The sequence below is a fragment of the Hipposideros armiger genome, unplaced genomic scaffold, assembly GCF_001890085.2.
Source record: "Hipposideros armiger isolate ML-2016 unplaced genomic scaffold, ASM189008v1 scaffold_237, whole genome shotgun sequence".
In the NCBI taxonomy this organism is placed as follows: Eukaryota; Metazoa; Chordata; class Mammalia; order Chiroptera; family Hipposideridae; genus Hipposideros; species Hipposideros armiger.
Genome location: NW_017731587.1, coordinates 2,179,217 through 2,201,644, shown reverse-complemented (window position 1 = coordinate 2,201,644; position 22,428 = coordinate 2,179,217). Strand labels below are relative to the sequence as shown.

Sequence of the window (22,428 nt, the reverse complement as noted above, 5' to 3'; positions counted from 1 at the left end):
ACAGGCCCTGGAGTCCATCCTTTTTTGCCTCATCTTGTGCTCTGTCAATTAGCGTCTTTTTCCTCAGTAAATTCTTATTCCTCTCAACACACTCAAATTTTCTGTCTTTAAAATAATTGTCTCTCAACCTCATATCCTAGATTGGCTATTATTCCCCCCACGTCTTTTTTTAAATTTTATATATATCGGTAAACTTTATAAGCAGCCATTTATTATTTGGATTAAATGTGTGATTCATTCTGTATTACAGAGTACAATTTTCTATTTCTTTTTTTTTTTAAGATTTTATTGGGGAATTGGGGAAGGGGAACAGACAAGTTGCTGTCCTTTTGTTCTTCAGTCCAGTAGTGGAGAATGTCGCTTCACTGGCCCATGTTGGTATTATCGTTGCACAGAGTACAATTTTCAGTTGATAGCCAGTCTTCACATGAACAGATTCACACACAGGAGTTCATAAATAAAATTCTACTCAAGAAGGCAGTAACTAGCAAGTTTTGAGTCAACAAAATCTCAGTTTTATATAGCTCTCTTTACCAAAGATGAGTCTCTCCAATTTCACCAGTAACTTGACCTGCTCCAGGAATACCTTTCACATGTCAGCCACTTCATTCCTACGCTGTGCCATGTCCTCAGATTCAGTCAGAAGATGGTCCAATAAGGATGATTTATGCAGCTGTCCTCCTCACTCGCTTTGAAGAGCATCTTTCACATGATTAACCAAAAAATGCATTGCTGTCTTTGGTACACTGCCTTGAATATTCTTTCTGACAATAAGAAAATATGATTTGATGAGCCCTTCAATAACCTCACACTCTCGCTGTTCACGAGCAGATAGTTTTCATCCAACAGGAACCGGCACATCCAGCCGATTCTCAGCACGGCCTTTTTGTGGACTGCCTGGCATCACTGCAATTGGTTTTGATTTTTCCTCAGCTAATAACTCTTCAGCTTTTGACATTTTCAGCATTTCTGTCTAACTGCCTGTTGTTAGTACGTGAATAGCATCGCCAGCCCCACCACCACCACCAGATGCGACATTTTTTGTTTCCCTTCTGCTGCTCTGAAGTAACTTGCCCTCAGCCTCAGGGGAAGCAGCAGGAAAGGTCTGTCTCCTAGAAGGCAGGTGCCAAAGCACTTGGAACGTTAGAAGACTTGTCTTCTAATACAGCTGAAGGCAATTCTCTTGTTAGTCTGTTGCTCCTTTGTTCCTCCATATTATTGCTCATTAGCCCATAAGCACAGCCAAGTCTGGATGTTTTGTGTTGATATAAGCAAATTCAATTGCCACTACATTGTGGACCATTTCATTTGCAACTGGCAGCTGTTTACAAAGAAGAAAAATCACTAATTCAACTGTGGCATCATGAAGTTTAAGAAGCCACAAGAACTCTTGTGTGCTGTAATTAATATAGTACACTGCATTCCCTCATGAACCAGTTTCATGCAATGGAGGCTGGGCTCTTCCAGACATTTGATCTGCTTACCAGTCACTCAAATGAAACAAAGCTGAATGAGGGCGAGTAGCATTACTAATGGCAGTCAAAATGTCAATAGTGTTAAAAGCCACCTAGTGGATCAACAGATTCTAAGGTTCGCCCAAAAGTCTCATGGAAAATATAACAGATTCTAGCACCACCACATAGGTCTGAAGTTTCAGTATATTTTGCAGTTCCTTTAATAATACTATAATATTCTGTGGCAAATTTGGTAATAAGCTGGAGTAAAGCAGTACTGTTATTATCCACAGGTTCACCATAACTGTTTAGAAGACACTGATATTGAGCAGCTAGAACATTTATACTTGTTTTCAACTCTGGTAAGCAATCTCAGATGTGATACACCAGAAATCTGTTTAGAGTCCTAGCGAGATACTTTGTTCCATTTCTCTCAGCCAGAGTTGAGTAATAAATATATTGTTGGGGAATAAAGCATATTCATCAGGGATTGAATCAGTCACACTCTTCTTATTGTTAATATCTGGCTGGCTGCTGTTAACTACTCCAATTATTCCAAGTTTGACTGGTGTAACCTTTCCCATTAATACATCCGTGGCTTCAGTACCCAGTCCAAAAGATGAAGTTCAGTAACCGCAGCTAGGGTTCTTCAGCTATCTGGGTCTGCCTCTCTGGAAATTTTAAGTGGCTCTGATGTTGCCATATCTGTATTAGTAGCAGTGACAGGAAGGATAAGAGAATTTAGATTACTGATGAACCAAAGAATGAGCTCTCTGATTTGAAGCTCAATACACTTAAGTCAATTGGCTACAGGCACCTTGGTCATTCCTGGCAAATCCACAAACATCAGACTGACAAGGCTGGGTAAAAAAAAAATCTTACAATGAATCGATTCAAGGCTTACTCCCTTATTATTTCCTGAAATCCTTTCTCTTTTATTTTCAATTTCTTGTCAAATTTCATCAAAATCCATGTAAAGCTTATGTCTGCTGTGAAGAAATTTACTCCATTTCTGCTTTAGCACCATTTTCTTTTGTTATTTTTCATTTATCTTCAGGTAAAACATGGACTAGCTGCCGAATGAGCGGTCTCCAGGTGGCAATACCAGTGCCTCTAGGAAGCAGGTCTTCTCCACTAGGCTTTCTAGCCCTGAGCTCTGTCCACTGCGCTGTGTTTCCACCACCACCACCTGAGGCAGCTGGATGATGGCAGCACCCACCTTGATGAAGATGTCCTGGAGCTTGTTGAGAACAGGAATTAGTGCCTCCACGATTCTGAAAACATGGGACCCCCATGCCACAGGCCGTGGCTATGAATGGGGCCGGGGCCCAGAAGCAACCTCCTTCCTCCTGTCCCCTCGGGAGCCAGCAACCATTGGAACCCCCTTACTGCTTCTTGCATAATTAAGCTCTCGGAAACTGTTTTCTGTAGCCACTAAATCCAATTCTTATCTTCCATTTAATCTTTCAGGCCCTGGAAACTTGATTCTACCTGAATTACTCCACTAAAATTATTCATTACTCTCAACTAGATCATCTTTCATCTTCTTCTTGCTAAATTTCAATGGGTACTTTGTTATTAAACTCTCAATACCATAAAACTGCTAATAAACACTTTTGCCACCCTCTCTTGATCTTAGCGTTCATGATTCCACATCTTCCTCGTATCCCTTCCTTGTATCCATCTTTATTTTATCTTTTTAGGAGGCATACATTTTCTCCTATCTTTCCCTTTCTTCTGATCTTTATTTAATGCTTTTCTTCCTCAGGAAGGAACTCTCTTATCTTCTGAATTCTAGTATTTTCTCACTCAGAATACATTTTGGGGCGGGTGGGGGTGGGGGGGGGTAGGGGAATGACTTCATCAACTCCAATAGCTTCAATTAACTATTCTACATATCTAAATCAATAGCTATAAACAAGATCTCACCTTTAAATTCCAAAATTGTTTATAGATTCCCAACTCCTTCAGCTCCGTTTAATGTGTCCAAAACTGAACTCTTTACCTCCCTTCCAAAAATTCTCTATCTCATGGGACTCTTATCTCTATGTATGGTAACTCCAACTCCTCAAATGCCAAACCAGAAAGTTCAAAAGTCAGCCTTGACTTCTCAATAAGTCTCATTCTCCTCCCTCCAAACAACGACCAGTTCTTGTGTATTCACTACGTCCTTAATATCTCATGAATCAGTCCATTCCTCTCCATTCTCACTGTCACTCTATAGGCTCATATTAATAATTTAGTGTTTTACTCAAAATAGAATGTTGACTTTCTCCTGTGACATTACCTTCAATTCATTTTATAATACAGTGAGATAGACCAAAAAAAAAAAGTTACCATTATTATTTTCATCATCATGCTTTGGATGATTGCAAGGCCTTTTTATTGGTATCTTTGCTTTATCTTTTTCTCTAAATCACTCTCAAACCAGAACCAAGAAAATGTTTCTAAAGGAAAGAGCTGATGAAATGCCTCTCCTGTTTAAACACTGTAGTGGGTCCTCATGATCCTTAGTATAAGAATTTCCTTCCATGAAATGTCTTATTTTTTGCCCTGACAAACTTCACCATCTATCTCATCACTACTTCCTATCCTCTAGTTCATTTCATACTCTAGCCACACTATTTTCTCCTTTTTTGAAACCTAAGTAGATATTATTTCCTCTGCTTACAATACCTTGCTCCACCTTCTTCAGTTGGCAAACTTCAATTCATGCTACAATTATCAAGTTATTTCCTTTTATTTACCTTCCTTGATTCTCCAGTCCCTTTTTAATCCCACCAACTGGATTACATAATCCTCTCACTTTCAGCACATCCTGTGCTTACCATATATTGTAATTGGTTTTTACCAACCTGTCTACTTCACTGTACTGTAAACTCTGAAATGAGAAAGTGTATTGTTTATCATTATATCTCCAAAACCTAACCAAATGTCTAGAACATAATGGACACTCAAAGATACACTGAATTCTGACTAAAAAAGAAGATGAGAATGAAAGTGAGCAATATAGCAATATAACATTTAGGTTGAAATAAATTAAATTAGATCATGATTTAGATTCACATTTTTTATTTCCTTATCTTTTGAAGTAAATGAGTAGAACATTGGCTATTTTTGAATAATCAAAGTAAAATCAGTTTTGGAGACTTTTAAATTCTAAGATCATCTATAATTTAAAATATATAACCTGGTTGAAACAGCACCCTCAGGAAATTAAATTGGTTTTCAGTTCTGTGGAGTGTTTACTCAAATGGCTAAGAACCATCAGGAAGACCATTAACATGAGAACAGAAAGTACAAAATATGAAATGTATGATTCTAGCTCCTCAGTGGGAAAAAATTAATACAGCTAAAGAATGTTCAGGACACTGTGCACATCAAGCTCAAGGATAGGAATTAAATAGGGATTCACTTTTTAATCACACTCTAGAAATAAAGAGAACCATTAGCATTTGGATAAAGGAACTTAGAACAATTAAAAGTACTAGCTTGTGTAGAAAGCAAATTTATAGATCTTATTACTCCAAAATAACAAACAGAAAGAAAAACAAGGAAAGAACTGAATACCCCTAGTGGCCTTTTTGCTCTAAGTTCTGGATGAGGCAGTAAGGTGAATTGAATGCAAGCCCCAATAATAGCACTCTGAAATATCACACTTCCACATTTGATCAATGTGTTTAGGAATATGTTTCATGTAGTCTAGGTTTTGGCCCACATTACTCCTAATTAGATTTTGTCTATATTAACCCTTAAAATGAATCAAAAATAGTAAAAAAGTAGCCACTTAATAAGCAGCACAGTTCTTAAACTACATTAAAAAGAGAAACTCCCCTCATTGTGTATGCTAGTCTGCTTAAGTCTGTATCACTAAACATTTGTGGCCAAGCTGAGCTACTAAATCCCACCTGTAGTCCACAGTCTGGGACAAATCCTGGCTCCTGTGAGGGGTTGGCCAATACCTCTATGTCACTGGCTCACTGGTTCAAGAAAAGACAACAATCTGTCACTCTAATGGTTCCACATAGACCTGATATCCACAGACCTCCAGGTACCAGGCACAGCTGGTACAGCTGAATAAGAGTGTTTATACTTTGTACCCTAGGTTTTCAGAATCCGAAATCCTCTTGACTATCTGAAGCTGACTTGCTTAGACCTTACCCTGGCCTTCCTAAAGGCTGAATGACAGTTTGATCACCTAGGACACCCCCAATACCTTACAGTTCATATGTTTTTCACATTTTAATATTGTTTTAAAATTTAAAACACTGTGGCAAAATGGTTTATTTTAAAAAGCACCACTTAATAATACTTTATCCTTTAGATTTTCATTATCTATGTTCTTTCCTTTTACTTTTACATGTAAGGATATGCTATGTTGTTACACTAGAGGTTAACCTGTGATCCAATTTCTGTGAATGGAAAACATATGACGAATGTGGAATATCTGATATAATTTTTCAAAGGCAATTCTAAGTTAACTTTTAACAGATAATATTTTTCTCACAGATAGAAGAACTTATTTTCTATGATAGCTACATGATGTACAAAAATCTGCAAGTTTTATTTGCTGCAGCAACTAATTTTCAGGTTCTGAATTAAAAAACAAGCTTCTTGAAAGCTTTTCAGGAGGAAGCCATTATAAAACTTCTTGAATTGACCCTGAAAATCATGAGTTAGTGATTCTTTCATTATTAGCATTAAAACTGAGACTACTTGAATTATTAAAATACCTACTTAGCATTTATTGTTAAAAATATTAATGCAAACTATATTCCTGGAGTTCCTCAAACTTATTCTTACCAGATATGCAAATTCATTTATAATGGCATTTGCAAAATTTGATACAAAGTTTATACAAGCTTGCTATTTGAAAAAGTGCAAAATTCACCTTTTTCTAGTGCTTCAGGATAATATTTATATCTACTTACAGAAAATTTTTTAATACATTATTTACATGTAAAAGTGTATCTGAGATTCCTATTATACTGGTAAAGAAATGAGTCCACAGCTATACATCCTTAAAAGAGACTATTCATTCAGCAGTTTACATATTTTGTTCAATGAGTGAAAATTATGGGACTGTGAATTTCTTACCAATGAAAATTTCATCACAAAAAGCGTTTAGAAATACACTGTAAATATTTATACAAAAGACACAACTTTAGAAGTGGATAATGGATAATATTACTTAGATGATCTATTTCAAGTCATTTTTTCAAGAAAGAAAAAATAACATAAAACTTCAAATGGATTTAGGTTATGTATAATTCAATCTGACTTTCAGTTTTCTAACTCAGGGGCAAAAACAATAGCTTCATTCAAAGCTTTATTTTTAAATAACTGAAGTAACCCTAGGACACTATTACCATTTCACTTTCATACTTAAGACTAAGACTACTTTGTAGAAGCTTTAGAGAGGACCACAAATGATTCTATTGCATAGCTCCTGGTAATATGCTCTAGATTGCTCTTTAACAATGGCAGACACTAAATTTATGTGTGCTTTTACCACTCCCCCACAATTTCCTAAATTTTTATGGACTCTGAAATTTGCATGATGCTTTCCACTCAACAAAAAGTTCAAAAGTAAGCACAATCATTAAGTTTCAGGAAATTTAAGTGGCAGCATAAAATATACATCATTATGGCAGAACATGGCCAAGAGAGAATCTCTATCTTCACAAAATTATAAATGATGTCGAAAGAAAAAAAATATACATATATATATATATATATATATATATATATATATATATATATATATACACACACACACACACACACACACACACACATACACATACACACCTCACTTTTAGCTAACAAGAATGAAGTTGACTAAGTTTCACTTCAGGACACCATTTTTCCTATCTGGGACACCTTTATCCCCTGCAGGGGACCTCTTTCAAGAACTACGTTTGATCTTTCATATTTGGAAAGATGCTTTCTCAAAAGGGTATGGTAAACTAAATTATTTTAACATGTAAACAATGATAAGAATTTTATCACCACTTGTAGAAGAGAGGTGCTCAGAGACAAATCCTTTTAAAACCAACTGATATCTAATCCTAGAATTCTTTCAGGAATCAGTGAACAGGTGAGGGAGTTACTTTGAAGGGAACAGATTTACTTTTCTAATAAAAGTTGGATGTTATGTATTGGGTTGTTGGGAAAGTCATGACGTATTTTTCTATGTTTTTCAATGCAAAAATGCGTCATGACTTTTCCGACGACCCCAATACAAACATTGTACAGGCAACTCAGTGAAATTACATCAAATAACTAGTCACCTGTACCACTTACAGGGCTGGCCAGAAATCCTATCACAAGGTACTTCCTGGACAGACTTACATTCCATCTTTTCTTATACTACAACATAATAGGTTCAGGGACTAAATATAAGCAACTATCTGAAGACAAGACTTTTTCTTTTATTCCTGCATAAACTCAGAAAATGAAAATAAAAGGAAGGTAAAGGAGTAAAATATGTTGTTTGCCCTACTTTGGCAGCAATTTTATGAAAGTTAGATAACACCATGAGACACAAGAGAGGGAGACGGGCGACAAAGAGCTACAGTTGGAAGTTGTCTTTTTAATACCTCACTGGTGTTTTAATGTAATAATGTACTTAACCTGATGCCTAGATGAAGTATAGCCAGAAATTGATACCATTGGGTTCTATGTGCTCCCCTTTAAACCACACAGTGCCAAGTAAAAAGCAAGCAGTGATAGAAATTAATGCATTGACTACTTGTTGAAATAAATTAAACCCTAGTACTTTAGATATAGAGCACGAATTTATGTTTGTACTTCAAACATGAAATCACAGGAATATTATTTTAACCAATGTTTCCTGAAATCAGACATCACAGAAAGGACCAAAATGTTCTAATTCTAGTCTATCAATTGCTTCTTATTGCTTAAAAATGGTAATCCTTTAGAACACTTTCTCTAATTTTCTAGAAGCTTTCTGAGTAAAGTACGAAAGAAACAGCAATGTCAAGAATCAAACACTGTTGATTAAAAGGCTTTTAAAATAATTTTTATCAGTAACTAGAAAGTGTATTGCAACCCAAATCATATACTCATATTTAGAATAGTAAACTCTCAATTCCCAAAGGTTTGAACTTTTGGTGTAGCCCATTTGCAGGACATAAGAGTATCTGCATATTCTAAGAAAGCCTTTATTTTATATTTGGAGTCACTATATGGGGATGAATTTCATGAGTTATTAAAACTTTTTAAAACACCAAATGACCCCACAAAGCACGTTCACACTTTTGTATTAGTTACCGCAATAGTTATAATATTTCAAAAAAGCTACCTAAATGACAAATTGTATACAAGAAACTATCTGATGATCCGGTATGTACATAATTCAATTCGTCAACAGTTAAATTTAATGAAGAAGCTAACTTACCGGTGGATCAGCCCCCTTAGAACCAGTCAGACCTCCTGTTAGGGATTCGATATCCTGAAAAGGGGAGAGGTGTTGATTGTAAAATGCTACTCAATGGCATGGAGAATTTCCCAGTCCCACAGTGTAATATTTTCTTTCAGCTACAAACTTAGGGCACTTAGCTACGTTGGTTTTGCTTTGTTTTTAAAAATCTTGCTATACAAATTCTATAAAACTAGCCTATACCTAAAAATTTAGATATCTTCTCTAACTCAGTACAATATATAAAAATAAAAATATATAAACAGATGAATTATTCTTGAAATCTGCAAAGAAAATGGCTCTAGGTGGGAGAGCAGATGTTTTTGTTCTCTAAGAAGCTGAAGTGAGGGCAGAAAATAAGGAAAACTTAATGAAACTGCAATTTAACATAATATGTGCAAGAATATTAATCCCATAGAAAATGCTGAACCTACACAATTTTCAATTATCTATGGTCCACTCTGTTACTATACATAGAAGATGAAAATACAAACAGATAAGGATAGATTAGCCATTCTTTTACAAGGGTCAATTTCTAATCCTGTCAGTAACCACAGAAGATCATACCTGAGTAATGATTATAATTGTCAAAGGGATCGTAGAGAAATGGGTGATGCTGTGACAAACTGGAGAGCATGTGCCCTGTTTACAGCTCAGCCTGATCGGTTGTAGGGCTTTGGTTCCAAGGTTACCAATCATGACTTTTTCAAAAGAAGCTAGAATTCCAGGTTTTTAAGTAAAATCTCGCAGGATTTTAAGGTTTGCAATTGCTTTGATTTTTAAATCACCCTCCCACACCCCCCAAATGATAAAAAAAAAAAAAGCTAAAACAAATCTGTTTGCTCAAAGGCTGCTGGGTAGGAGTTTGAAGCTACATTGGAGAGTAACACTTTTTACTAAAAAAGTTTCTTTCTTGTGACCCTGGTCACTTCTTATCTGTTTGCATCTCACTGTAAGTATAGGGATAAGGAACCTGGTGAGATACAGTTGCACTAAAAAGTCAAATATGAAAGGTAATTGAGTAAAGATAGACGAAAAAGAAAATTAGATACTTAAGATAAGAGAAACAGCCAACACCTTGATATCATTAAGAAGATTTATCCTACTACTTTACTTGGGACTCAATTGCATTTACTGTATCTTTTCCCAGATATCTCAAAAACGAGAAACTTCTTCTCTTCCCCCATTCTATCTCCAAAAATGGCTTATAAGAATCGCTTCAAATGTTGCAGGCGCCTGACAGAGAATTAAGGCAATTTAGATTCCGGAAGATAAAATGATAGAGTCTAAGTACTTGATTCTCTCATTTGGGCAATGTTTGAAATTAGATGTTCTCCCTGCCTTCAATTTCAAGATAGTTTCTGGCTCTTAGCAACTAAAAGATCCTAATTAATATGTCTGCATTGCTAAGTCTATTTTTAAAAGGCCCTCTCTCTCCATCCTGTTGAAATTCTTTATTCCAACAGTATGCATACCATAGACAACCAAATCACCTAAATTATTTGCTCTTACATGTTAATATTCCTATTGTCATCTGAGTAAATTATGTCCTTATATAATAAAAGTAAAGCATAAAACATATTTCTAAGTTGTCAAAACTAACATTCCTTTTCAATCCAAAGGTAAAATATAAATTAATAAATTGTTTTAGAATTTTATGAAATGAAAATTTCATAGTAAAATGGCTAAAACATTATATTAACAGAAAATGAAACACATAGCCCAGCCTCCTGTTATGACCATGATAAAAACAGTTATATTCATATGGGAGATTTCTTCCAAGTACATTTAAAATAAAAGAAAGTGATGTTAAGTACATTTTGAGTTAAAACCTTCAGTTCTTCAAAAAAAGCATACAAATTATATTAACAATAGATTTTCTGATGGCGTGACCAGAGAGATAATAGAGAAATTGATTCAGATAAAAAGCATTTTAGTAATTTAGTTGATGCATTTTGTCAAATTGTTGAAAGTTCTCTCATGAAGACTTCTTGCTATCATAGATAAGTTGGGCCAACTTTCAGATTTCTAAAATTTTAAACTTTTCACAATATTCATGGTCTTGAGAAAAATAAAACAAAAGTAGAATTTAGAAGGTGAATGGAAATGGCATTGATATTTATGGTTTTTAACACGCTGAATTAAAGCAAATTATGAACTCATGGCTCTAAACAGAGTACAAATGTACACTTTTGTTCCATTTATTCGTTTAATTGAAAAACAATTCTTTGCGCTTATGTTCTATTTTAAGCATAAGTTTAAAAAGAGTGTCCTACTTGGACAGACACCCAAGTTAAACATGGTTTACCTCTCACTTGATGCAAAAAGAAAATTTTGAGGTATGAATAATGAGCATAAGTGTACATGAATGTATTTATGTGGTAAAATTAATAGGTGAAATAAATCCTTTGAGAAATTCTAAATAGAATTAACAGCAAGTCAATATTTTTTATGGTTAATAAATATTTTATCTGCAAAATATAACTGAAATCTTTGACAAATGTGTCTATCTTGCTATTTAAATGTCTTTTTATATAGAAAACAACAAAAGGAGACATGAAAAAGTAAATACATTGATATCCTAGAAAGTTTTTAAACTACAAAAAATAATGTAATGTGTGATTAAAAAAAATCAAAACAAACTCCGTTCATTTAAATTTAATAGCTAAGAAAATAGCTACTACTTACCAAACATCTACTACATGCCAGGCACTCTCTAAATGCTTTATACACATTATGAACAGCTTTATTCCGTACTTCTAGCAGCCTTATAAGTTAGTTACCTCTTTTTTCACTTCACAGGTTAAGAGTTTACATAACACACCTCATATCACATAGCTATTAAGAAGTGGGATTACAAAACATTTGTATGGCTCCAAGCCTATGCTTATAATACTAGTTGTAAAGGAACAGCTTTGCCCTGGCATTCTGGTGACCTTGCACACATCCCCACAGACCATTAGGCAAGGCTAACCCATAGGCTGGCCTAAGTCTTGGGGGAATGTCCTGTGAGCCTCCCAAGAACATGACAAGGTAGGCAGTCTTATGAAGAACTTCCACATGGTTGTTTATCATTCTCCTCCCTGGCACCAATGAGGCATGGTACTTTCTATCTCATTCTCCCCAGCCTAGTTACACCTCAGGCTATAAAACTGCTTAGCTGCAATACAGAAATGGCTGCTGCCACCAGAGCAGCCCACCACTCTTATTGTTTATCATCTGACACATCGAATTCAGAGTTGCCCAGTAGAAAGAGGGACCAAGGCCAGGACTAGAGTGAAGCAAGTGTTGTGCTGAGGGTACAAAATTTAAGGAGGCACTCATTCTAAGGGTCATACAAATGCTGACCCTGCACTTGCAGGACCCTGAGACTAAGTGCCTCCTTAAATGCTGTGCCCTAGCAACCTCATTCTTAAGAGTCTTGCAAGAACAGGGCTGGCAGTTATACAATCCTGGAAATGAGTGACTCCTTAAACTTTGTGCCCAAATTACCTTACTTGTCTCACCCTAGTCCTGACCCTTCCAGGGACGTGGAATTCTGACACCACAGTGACCTTGTTCATGCTGTGTACATAATGAAGTCTTTAAATCCATCTGGACTCATTGTCTCCTTTGCAGTCAAATCCATAAAAGTGTGGCAAGCCATCCTGGCACCTGCCTGTATGCTGCTGCTCAGGGGCTGCTTGCCGCCTAATACCAGCATTAAGAGATGACATTTATGTGGGCTGTTGTCATCTACACAGAAAAAGCAAACAAACAAACAAAAAACTAGCATCTATTAATTATATAATCATGTTTATTTCTTGAAAAGAAATTTCAGGTAGTGAAAGCTTCACTTCCTTCTCCAAGGTGTCAAATACCTAAGTGTGATTATTAGCCAGTCTTTGATGCAAGCTCTGTAGTCAGTTTCTTTTAATATTGGGAAGCTCTGTCTCTGGGAAGGAAAGCTGGTCATCAAAGGATGATCCCTGAATCTGAAGTCTTACAGCTTGGGAAGTTTGACCTGCTGTTGGAATGAGGCAATCAGTGTCCCAGCTCTAAGTACCCTGAGACTGGAGGGCATCCTGGAGCGTGGGCACAGGTTTAAAATTAACATGTTGTGCTGCACCAATGCTGTGGGTTTCCCAGCTGCACCCACTTTCCCCATGGTCCCAGGCTCCAAGAGTTGACGTATTTTCCCCTTAACAATTTGAATGATGGAGCTATAGGGATTAATCATGTGGTTTTCAGAGCACATCATTACGTTCAGGTGTAAGCCCTGCTTCCTCTGTGTGGAGGTGGGAAATGGGAGGACTCTGGGATTTTAGGGTCCCTTCAGGGCTATCGCTGGATCCTTATTTTTATCCCTGAAGAATAGGATCAGCCAGTTATGGTCAAGAAAAAGATGTGAAAGTAGTTTGGGCGTCAAATACATTAAAAAAAAAGAAAATGAAATTCTAAATAGTTCATTGAATCTAATGATGCAGGTGCCATGAGACCCAGCACGTTTAAAACCTGATAGTTACATTCAAAGTTAATATCGAGTTTTCAAGTATTTCTCTTCCAAAAAAGTCACTTTATATAATATGAAAATATTTAAAGCATTACAATGTTATTACCAGCTGTGTGTGTTTTAAAATTTGATTTATGCATATTTATAACGAAACTATTTTAGAAACGATATGGGGAAAGTGAGTATATTTCAATATAGAGTACATTTTAGGGCCTTAAACAATCTATCAAAAATGTATCAGCACAGTGAAATCAACATAAAATAGTAAAATATCAACTGTTTTTATTGAATGATTATATTTAAAATTTGTTTCAAGGTCTTTAAAAGACCCAATTGAGATATTTTATGTTTGTAGGGAAGTTTGCACAATCATATATTCAAAATATCAAAATCATGCATTTTTCTCATCCCTTTTATAGAAAAATTCCTCAAAATATCCCTCATCTCCTATTATCTCATGATGCAGGTTTTTGTCCCCACTACATCACTGCAGCTGCTCTTATCAAGGTTGCCAATGAGATCCAGCCGGCTGAGTCAATCGTCAATGTTCCACCATCATTGTTCTTGATCTCTAAGCCACATTTGACACAGCGGACACACCATCCTCCTTGAAATGCTACTTTTTTTTTTCTCTGTTTCCATTGAGTTTCACCTTCTGTATGATTTTATTTAGTACCATGGCTTGAAGTACCATGTATTCTGATTAATTCTGAATTTATAACATCAGCCTTAACTCATCCTCTGAGATTCACTCTGTCTACTCCAATCTCCACTTGGAAGTATTATAGTCATCTAAAAGTTAATAATGCAAAATCAAACTTGATTTCCACCTGAACCCTTCCTCCAAATTAGGTTCCTGCTCTACTGCTCTCCATCTTGACATCACTACTCACCCAGATTCTCAGGTCCAAATCCATCAGCAAATTCTGCCAATTTCATGTTTAAAATATGGCTCAAATTTGACTATTCCTCACCACCTACATTCCTATCATTCTAACCCATTGGACCATATCAACAATATTGCTCCCTAGGACTAGAGAGATAGCTTGCTTCCTAACTGTTGGCCTTATGTCTGTCTTATCTCTCCATCCCCATGTATTCCCCACACAAGAATAAGAACTATCCATTCAGGTTACATCAGATTACTCCCCTGACCCAAACCTTCCAATGGCCTCCCATTATCCTTAGAATGAAATGCAAACTTGCTACTCTGTCATGCAAAGCCCTGTGGTGATCTGGCTTTGGCCCTAACACTGATTCCATTTTTTGCCATTGTCCCTCTCTCTCCTGCCACCCAGTCAGTCACATTGGCCCCATTGCTGTTTCTAAAACAGCCCAAATATCACTCCTGTCTCAGGGCCTTTGCACCTGAGTTTGCTGCTGCTTAGGATGTCATTCCCTAGATATCCTCCTACTTAACTCACTTCATTCAGATCTCATTTTAAATATCAAAATCTCAGACTTTTCCTAAGTAACTGTCTTAATCAGTAAAGTTTATACCCAGAAACCAATGGCAAACTCAGAAACACTATAAAGGATAATGAAAGGATACTTTGTAGACGTAGGGAAGATTTAATGGAGCCACAGGCATGGTGAAGCACAGGGCCTAGCAACAGGTGGAAGTCATCCCATCCTTCAGCCCAAGAAGAAAGGTGAAAATACTGTTGTCAAGAGTCCGGTAAGGGTTGAACACTCCTCCTCAGCCTCTAGAATGCTTGCAACACAGGGGAGGCTCAATAAATACTTGTTGAACGGATGACTGACTGACTGAATACATAAAGCACATAAAGCCATTTTTATACATAAAAAAGCTGAGGCTCAGAGTATGTACATGATAAGGTATTTCTCATTTTTGTACAAATGTAGCACTTTGAAAGCCTGGCTCAAGGCAACAGTGGCTACACGAATCTTTATGCAATGCCTGAATGAACAAACTAAGGGATGACTTGTCCAAGATCACACAGCTGGTGAATGCTGGAAAGCTGCTTTGAAATCGAAAAGTGCTTCAAGAAAAAAAAAAAAAAAAAGAAACAAGAAAAGTGCTATAACCCCAAGCCCAGTGTCCTTTCTGTTCTATTACACATCATTAGTGAGACATGCTCCTAAAGCAAAATGCACTCAACTCTGTATTATCTCATCTTGACACAGTAAATGTCTATATATCCCAGGGTTTCTAGTTCATAAGGAAAATATACAAAATCATTAAACAATAGGCAAAAAATTTATAGGCAATAAACAATACGTTAAATTTATCTTCTGGCGAAATACTGCCAATACTTCGGATTACAAACACAATACCTTAATCATTATAGAATGAATAAATCAGTGCTTGGAAACTTTGTCTAACATATGTGCTTAATATTAATAAACAGCTCAAATACATTACACTAAAAATCAATAGTTTATATTTATGTAACATCTCATAGTTTGTAGGTTCACAGCACTGGGGATGAGTAAGACAGAAGACAAAATTAAAAAAAAAAGTCATTCAGCTTTTCACATAATGCTTAATAGAAACAATCCCTCATCACCAGTTCCTTGAGGCAAGCATCCAAATAATAAAGCTGAGTTTGTTAACGAGGCATCTTCCTCCTCTACCCTACTTAAGCTGTTAGTGTTTCCTTGGCAACATTACAGAGGAAATTTTCTGGGAGGCAGAGAAGAAGCAGAGAACACACACAACCAATGTTATAAATCTTTCCTATGGAAGCCAGAAGGAGCCCTCAGTAATCGCTCTTTAACATTTTTTAAAAATGAAAAATAACTATACTTTTACTTTGGGAGCATAATCCACCCAAATCTGAATTTTCCTCGAGCCACATAATAAATTCCTTCAAAAAATAATGACTGAGCCTCTGTTGCGACTGAGGCAGCCTGTTGGATACAGAGAACATGATGATGGATATGTCAAGGTCACAGCTTTGGAAGGGTTCAAAGTCTAGCAGGCAGACAGAATGGGAAATACAATTTAGTCAGCATAGAGTGTACACATAATAAGCTCCAGGTGCCACACCAAAAATGCTGCATGGAAATCCAGAGTCTACGAGATACTCTGACCTTAAGGATCTTTCTGTCTATGAGTACATCAATCTGTCAAACAACATGAGGAAGACTCCTGAGAAATGAAGCATTAAAATTATAACAGGGATTCTAGGGGTAAATTTTATAGGGTGTAATAATTTTGAGTATTTCAGATTGTCAGAATTGTATTTTATTCTGGAATGAATACTGGGTAAGCTATCCTAGGAATTTAATTGGGTACCCTAATAATTAACATTTATTGAGCATTTACTGTATCAAGCACCATGCTAAGAACTCTAATACCTTATTAAATAGCACTCTAGCTCTTTTACCTATTATTATTTCCACCATTTTCAAGATGATGACACTGAGACTTCCCAAGTTTAAATGATCTGACAGACATCACATAGATAATAGGTTTTCAAATCTAGACAGGCTGACTCTACAGGCAATTATTTTTAACTGTGTTCTCTTGAATAAGTTGAGGTATGAAAAAAAGGGGGAGGATTTCTTGGCACACCACACAGTGACTTGAGAGAAAACATACTCATTCAATATTTATAGAAGGAATGAATGAAATTGCAATCAGAATTTTTCTGATAGAAAAAAAAATACCCTTGTTTGACCTACAGATATGAGGGTCAATGCTCTGGATTTACCAAAAAAGTAAATTCCAAAGATTTTTGAGATATATTTACAATTTCAAAAAACTCTCAAACTCAGACCTAAACAGGAAACTCAATGTGTATCAAAGACACAATTGTGCCAGTGTTGCATGGAACAGGGTATTGCGCCCAAGAAAGTGCCCAAGAGTTTTAAGGTTCTTATCTTTTCCATGGAGTGCTATCTTTGGAGCACTTTTCTTATGAAATTTTGGAACTGCTTTTATCTTGTCTATTCCCTTCCATATGGCTGAGGTGATAAAGGGGGCCTTTTGCTAACTCCTGACTCAGTCTCGTTCAGCTCCTCTCTGCCAAATTTTACACATTGATGCATTCTTGTTATTTCAAACTCCGTATGTCCAAATCAGACATCATCTTGTCTCCTCTTCTGCCACGACTTTGGCCAGCTGCCTCCCATCCAATTTCTTCCCCCAGCACTTATCTCTGTTGGTATTTCCAATAAACAGTCAGTCACCCAATCTAGATTTCGGTAGGTCAACAGAGTCTTCTCTCAATCTGGTATCCACACATCAAGACAGCCAATTCTTCCTTCTAAATATCTGCTCAGCCCAGTCTACCCCCTTCTTTCAATAACCACTGTATTCACTACCTTAGTTCAAAGCCTCATTTTATTTTTCCCCATCTCTGGCTTTCTCCAAAATAATGTCTTTTGTGAGTTATTTCTAAGGTATGTTTTTACACTCTCACCCTCACAAGAGATATAGTTCTCAAAGTGCAGCCTGGGGGCCAATGACATCAGAGTGACCTGGGAACTTAGAAGTGCATTTTCTTGGGCCTTACCCAAGTCCTACTGAATCAGAAACTGTGTGTTTAACAAGTCCTCCAGGTGAGTCTGATGCAGGCTAATGTTTGAGAACCACTGCTCCGGAATGATGTGTTTCAAAAGTAAATACGTATAGGTCACTCCTATACTCAAAATTCTTTATAAGGTTCCCATTTTCTTAAGAAGAAAAAATACCAAGGATCTTTATGCATGAGGTCTTTCATTATGTAGTAGTTCTGGATGACTTCTCTCATTTCAGCCTTCACCACTTCCTCAAAAGAAACCTTATACTCCTATCATAATGAACCCTGTACTTTCTTTTTGTGTTAAGTGTTTTCTTGCATCTATGCTTCTGCACCGCAGATCCTTCTGCCTAGAAAGTCACCCTTCCCAGATGGATAAACCTTACTCACCCTTCAAGAGATAGCCCAGGCCGTTACCTCCTCTCAGGAGACTTCCTGGAGTCCCGCAGGCTAGGGTAATGGTTCTACTGTTACTTCCACAGCATCGGACACTTAACACTTTCATGACTACATCATTTCATAGCTCTCCTTTAACTCATCTGTCTTTCCCAGTGATTTAAGGGCTAAACAGCTCAATACTGCATTTATCATCACTGGATCCTCAGAAGTTACACAAATACTGACAAATAAATGTTCAAGAAATTAAATTAATGTTGAATTTAGCATCTCATGAACTCCTTGTGCAGGGAAAGGACGAAGCTGATTGGCTGACATCAGTACTTGGGAGCACTTTGAAATGTGCATTATCCTATATAGTAACAGATTTGCATCATGGTTATATATTGGTTTGTTAGCATAAACCAGCCATTGAGAAGCTGATTATGTTTACCTCAGAAATTGAAATTCTGGATGGAATATATATTTAACAGAAGTACTGCCCCAGGAGACCCTGCCTGAGGGGTGGCTAGCAGGCCTTCAATTCTACCTCAAGCCTGCAGGATGCAACACACATGCAAGAAAAATATCGTAGTGATCAAGAGAACAGCTTTAAGCCTGGCTTCTCTACCTTCCAACTCTGTGACCTTGGGTCAACTGCTTTATGTTCCTCACATAAGTCAATCTATGCCCTAGTACCTATCACAGGAGGATCTTATAATATTAATTAAAATAGTTCATGAGAAGTTACTTATTGATAGCTTATAGTAAATGTTCAATTAATATTAATATTAGCTATTTATTATCCATAGAATCATGCATAGGCACAAATTAGATTACATATGTATAAAATAAAGATAGGCTATGAACACAAATTACATAATAATAGGTGTTGAAACAGATATGCATTCCAACACATGTATATAAGACCCAGATATAGATTAATTTTATGTATAAATCTCCATTAGATTTCTATAATGTGTTTTCCCTGAAGGATAAGAGATGCTGTTTTGTATTTTACCTCCTCAAGTAGCCCTATAATTTTCATGCCTTTCTATGACATTGGTTGTAAATTTTTCCCTGTGATTTTAAAATACTTTTATCTTTCTGACTAAAATTGAGCAAATTTTTGCTGTGAGAACTATTTTTGGATAAAACTCATACTATGAATATATATACAATTTATTCCTCTTTCAGTATGTATCTGACATCACATGTTTATGTACCATGGTGGATAGCTTTAAGCCTATTTGAAATGAACTAGAGCAACAGAAAGGAAGCATCCAACATTTAAAAGAGAATATCAATGTTATAATCCTAGATACACATAATTTATGGGAGATTTATTTATCAGCCTTTGCTATGTGAGAGTGTGAGGTTCAGTTAATGGGGCCTTAATTTACAATTAATCCTCTAAAGATGTGATACTTCATCATCCCCTATCTGACACACACACACACACAAAATAACTAGGAAAAAGTACAATACTCTACCCTTTTTAAAAACCAGGTTTTATTTTTACTTCAGTAAATGACTGCCTAAAATATTTACTTGGTTAAAAAAAAAAAAGAAAGAAAAACTGGAGATTATCCTATCTGAGGTGTTGTTTGGTTTTTAGAGGAAAGAATAAAATATGTCTTTTTCCAACTGTTATTATCTGCAATTCCACTGAATATAGTACATTAAAGCCATCTGTCATTTTGATTCATAAATAACTGCAAGAAAGAATTGCTCGTGAACAGAAAATAAAAACAGAGCAAATAGTTTATTAAAATATATATGCATATTAAGTAGATAATTCTAATAAATATTTATCTAACTATATTTCTATATTATTCGATTTTAGGTATTAGGCCAATTAACATAAGTAGATTTAAGGTAATTATGAGCAGCTGGTAAGAAAGCAGATAAAATATTTTCAACTCATTGAGTTCAAACTTTCAGAGAAATATGCCATGGGATTTTTCACCTAAATATTAAGTATTTCATGCTCATACTTTAATTTTGGGAATAATAGCCATGGAGGAATCAGATAGAACTGGGGGAAAAGATGAAAACTTGAGAAAACAGCAATTAGTAGCACTATCTAAAATCAGATGTGCAAAATTCTCAGGAAGTATTCTAATTTTAATGTAAGGGATATATAGACAAATTTCCTTTGTTTTGATATTTTCTTTGAGAAAAAAAGTTTACCAAGTTCTAAATCACAAGAAGTAAATTTTGAATTCATTTCCTATTTCTTCTGTTATAGAAATGATAAATGAAGATTATAATGGTAACTAAGAATAGCAGTAGGATATAAGATTTCTCTATTTTTCTTCTGGGCAGTTCCATCTGAATTGATGCTACCCAGATTCTGATATAATCAATGCTTGCAATATTAATATCACATTCTCAAAGTACTATTAAATGACAGAAAATGAAAATGACTGAAATTGGAACATACAGCGCCTGGATGCTGTTCTCCTAAACTAACTAAGACTGTGGCATAATGCAAGAGTCTTCCAACCTGGAGATTTTAGTCAGTGAAAGACTGTCCCATAGTCAGTATATGTTATATAGACAGTCTTGTTTTCTTCTAGTCATTTGATCAAGTTCCCCCCAATATCAACCAAAACCAAGCTTCAAAATTTATCATGTGCTTTGATTAACATTATTTTAGAATATTTCATATTCAGATCTCTCCTTTCCTTAATATTTCTGAAACACATTTTTCATTTGTTATTCCTCCCAAATATAACTGAAAGCATTCAACGGAGCCACATAGTCAGGGAAGAATTCCAAAGTGCAAAGAAAGCTAAGACCCTTGAAACTAGAACAAAGAAGTGTGAAGCCACCCAGACAGAAAATGCAGACACTGTTCACTGTGCACAGGAGGGCCTTAACTGAAACTGGTAAACATAAGAACCATGTCCTATCTTTGCATTGCTATGTGGTAACTCAGTTACTGGGTAAGGCAAGCTATCAGCTCCTCTGATTCTGATCTGCACTGGTTTCAGTCAATGCAATACCATGCAAAGTATGGACCACCTGCAGTTACTGTTTAACAGTCAGTCAGTCTTCATTCCTTTGCCTCCAGCATTCCCCAAACTAGACTGTGAATCCTGAAAGTGTAATGCAGTAGTTACATATGACCCAATATTAAAACTGGAAACTTCCTCAATTCTAGCTTGGCCCAAAGGCCAAGAACAATGCTATGATGACAAGGATCCCCACATCCTCAAGCAAGGAGCTATAGCAGGCCATGCTAAAATAATGTTAAAAAAAAAAAAAAAGGTTCTGTCAGAATTGATAAGCATCTTCTCTAAATGGGGGCTAAATGCGGGCATTACTGGCATACTGAATAGTAAATATACAGAGGGTGCCAAAAAATGTATACACATTTTAAGGAAAGCTGTATTAAAATTGTAATACTCAATATATGCATATACCGATAGCAAATGATGAATACAAGTCACGCTTGACTTCTGCAATTACAAATTACAAGAGGTGCTTGAAGTGGTTAGCATCAGCATCCAGACACTTCTGATTACGGCAAACCACTGCCTGAGCAACACTGACCAAAGCGTCCACTTGTATACATTTTTTGTAGATAGACACACACACACATATACACACACACAGAAACATTTAACATGCAACTATCCTCTTAACAAACTGTTAAGTGCACAATGCAGTATTAACTCCAGGCAGTGTTGTACAGGAGGTCTGTAGAACTTATTCATTTTCCAAAGACACTGATTACCAACTCCTTATCTTCCTTTCCCGTAGCCCCTAGAAACCACTGCTCTCTGCTTCTATAACTTTGACTATTTTATATACATTGTATAAGTGGAATCATGCAGAATCTGTCCTTCTGTGATGGGCTTATCTCACTTAGCATAATGTCTTCAAGGTTTATTCATATCATTCCATTTGGCAGGATTTCCCTTTTTAAAGGCTATATAATATTCCTGTGTGTGTGTATTATGTAGATAGATTGATAGATAGATTAGATAGACAGTAGTTACTGTGTGTGTGTGTGTGTGTGTGTATATATACCACATTTTCTTTTTATTTATTTATTTATTTATTTATTTATTTATTTATTGTTAGTTTCAGGTGTACAGAACAATGCAATAGTTACCCTTTTCACCCTCACAAAGTAACAACCCCCCACCCCCCATCCACTGC

General features: G+C 36.1%; 1 pseudogene; it reads right to left on the bottom strand.

Annotated features, from left to right (window-relative positions):
- Positions 1–530: 530 nt before the first annotated feature.
- LOC109389532 (dynamin-1-like protein pseudogene) overlaps positions 531–22,428 on the bottom strand; it is a 95,418-nt pseudogene continuing 73,520 nt past the window's right edge.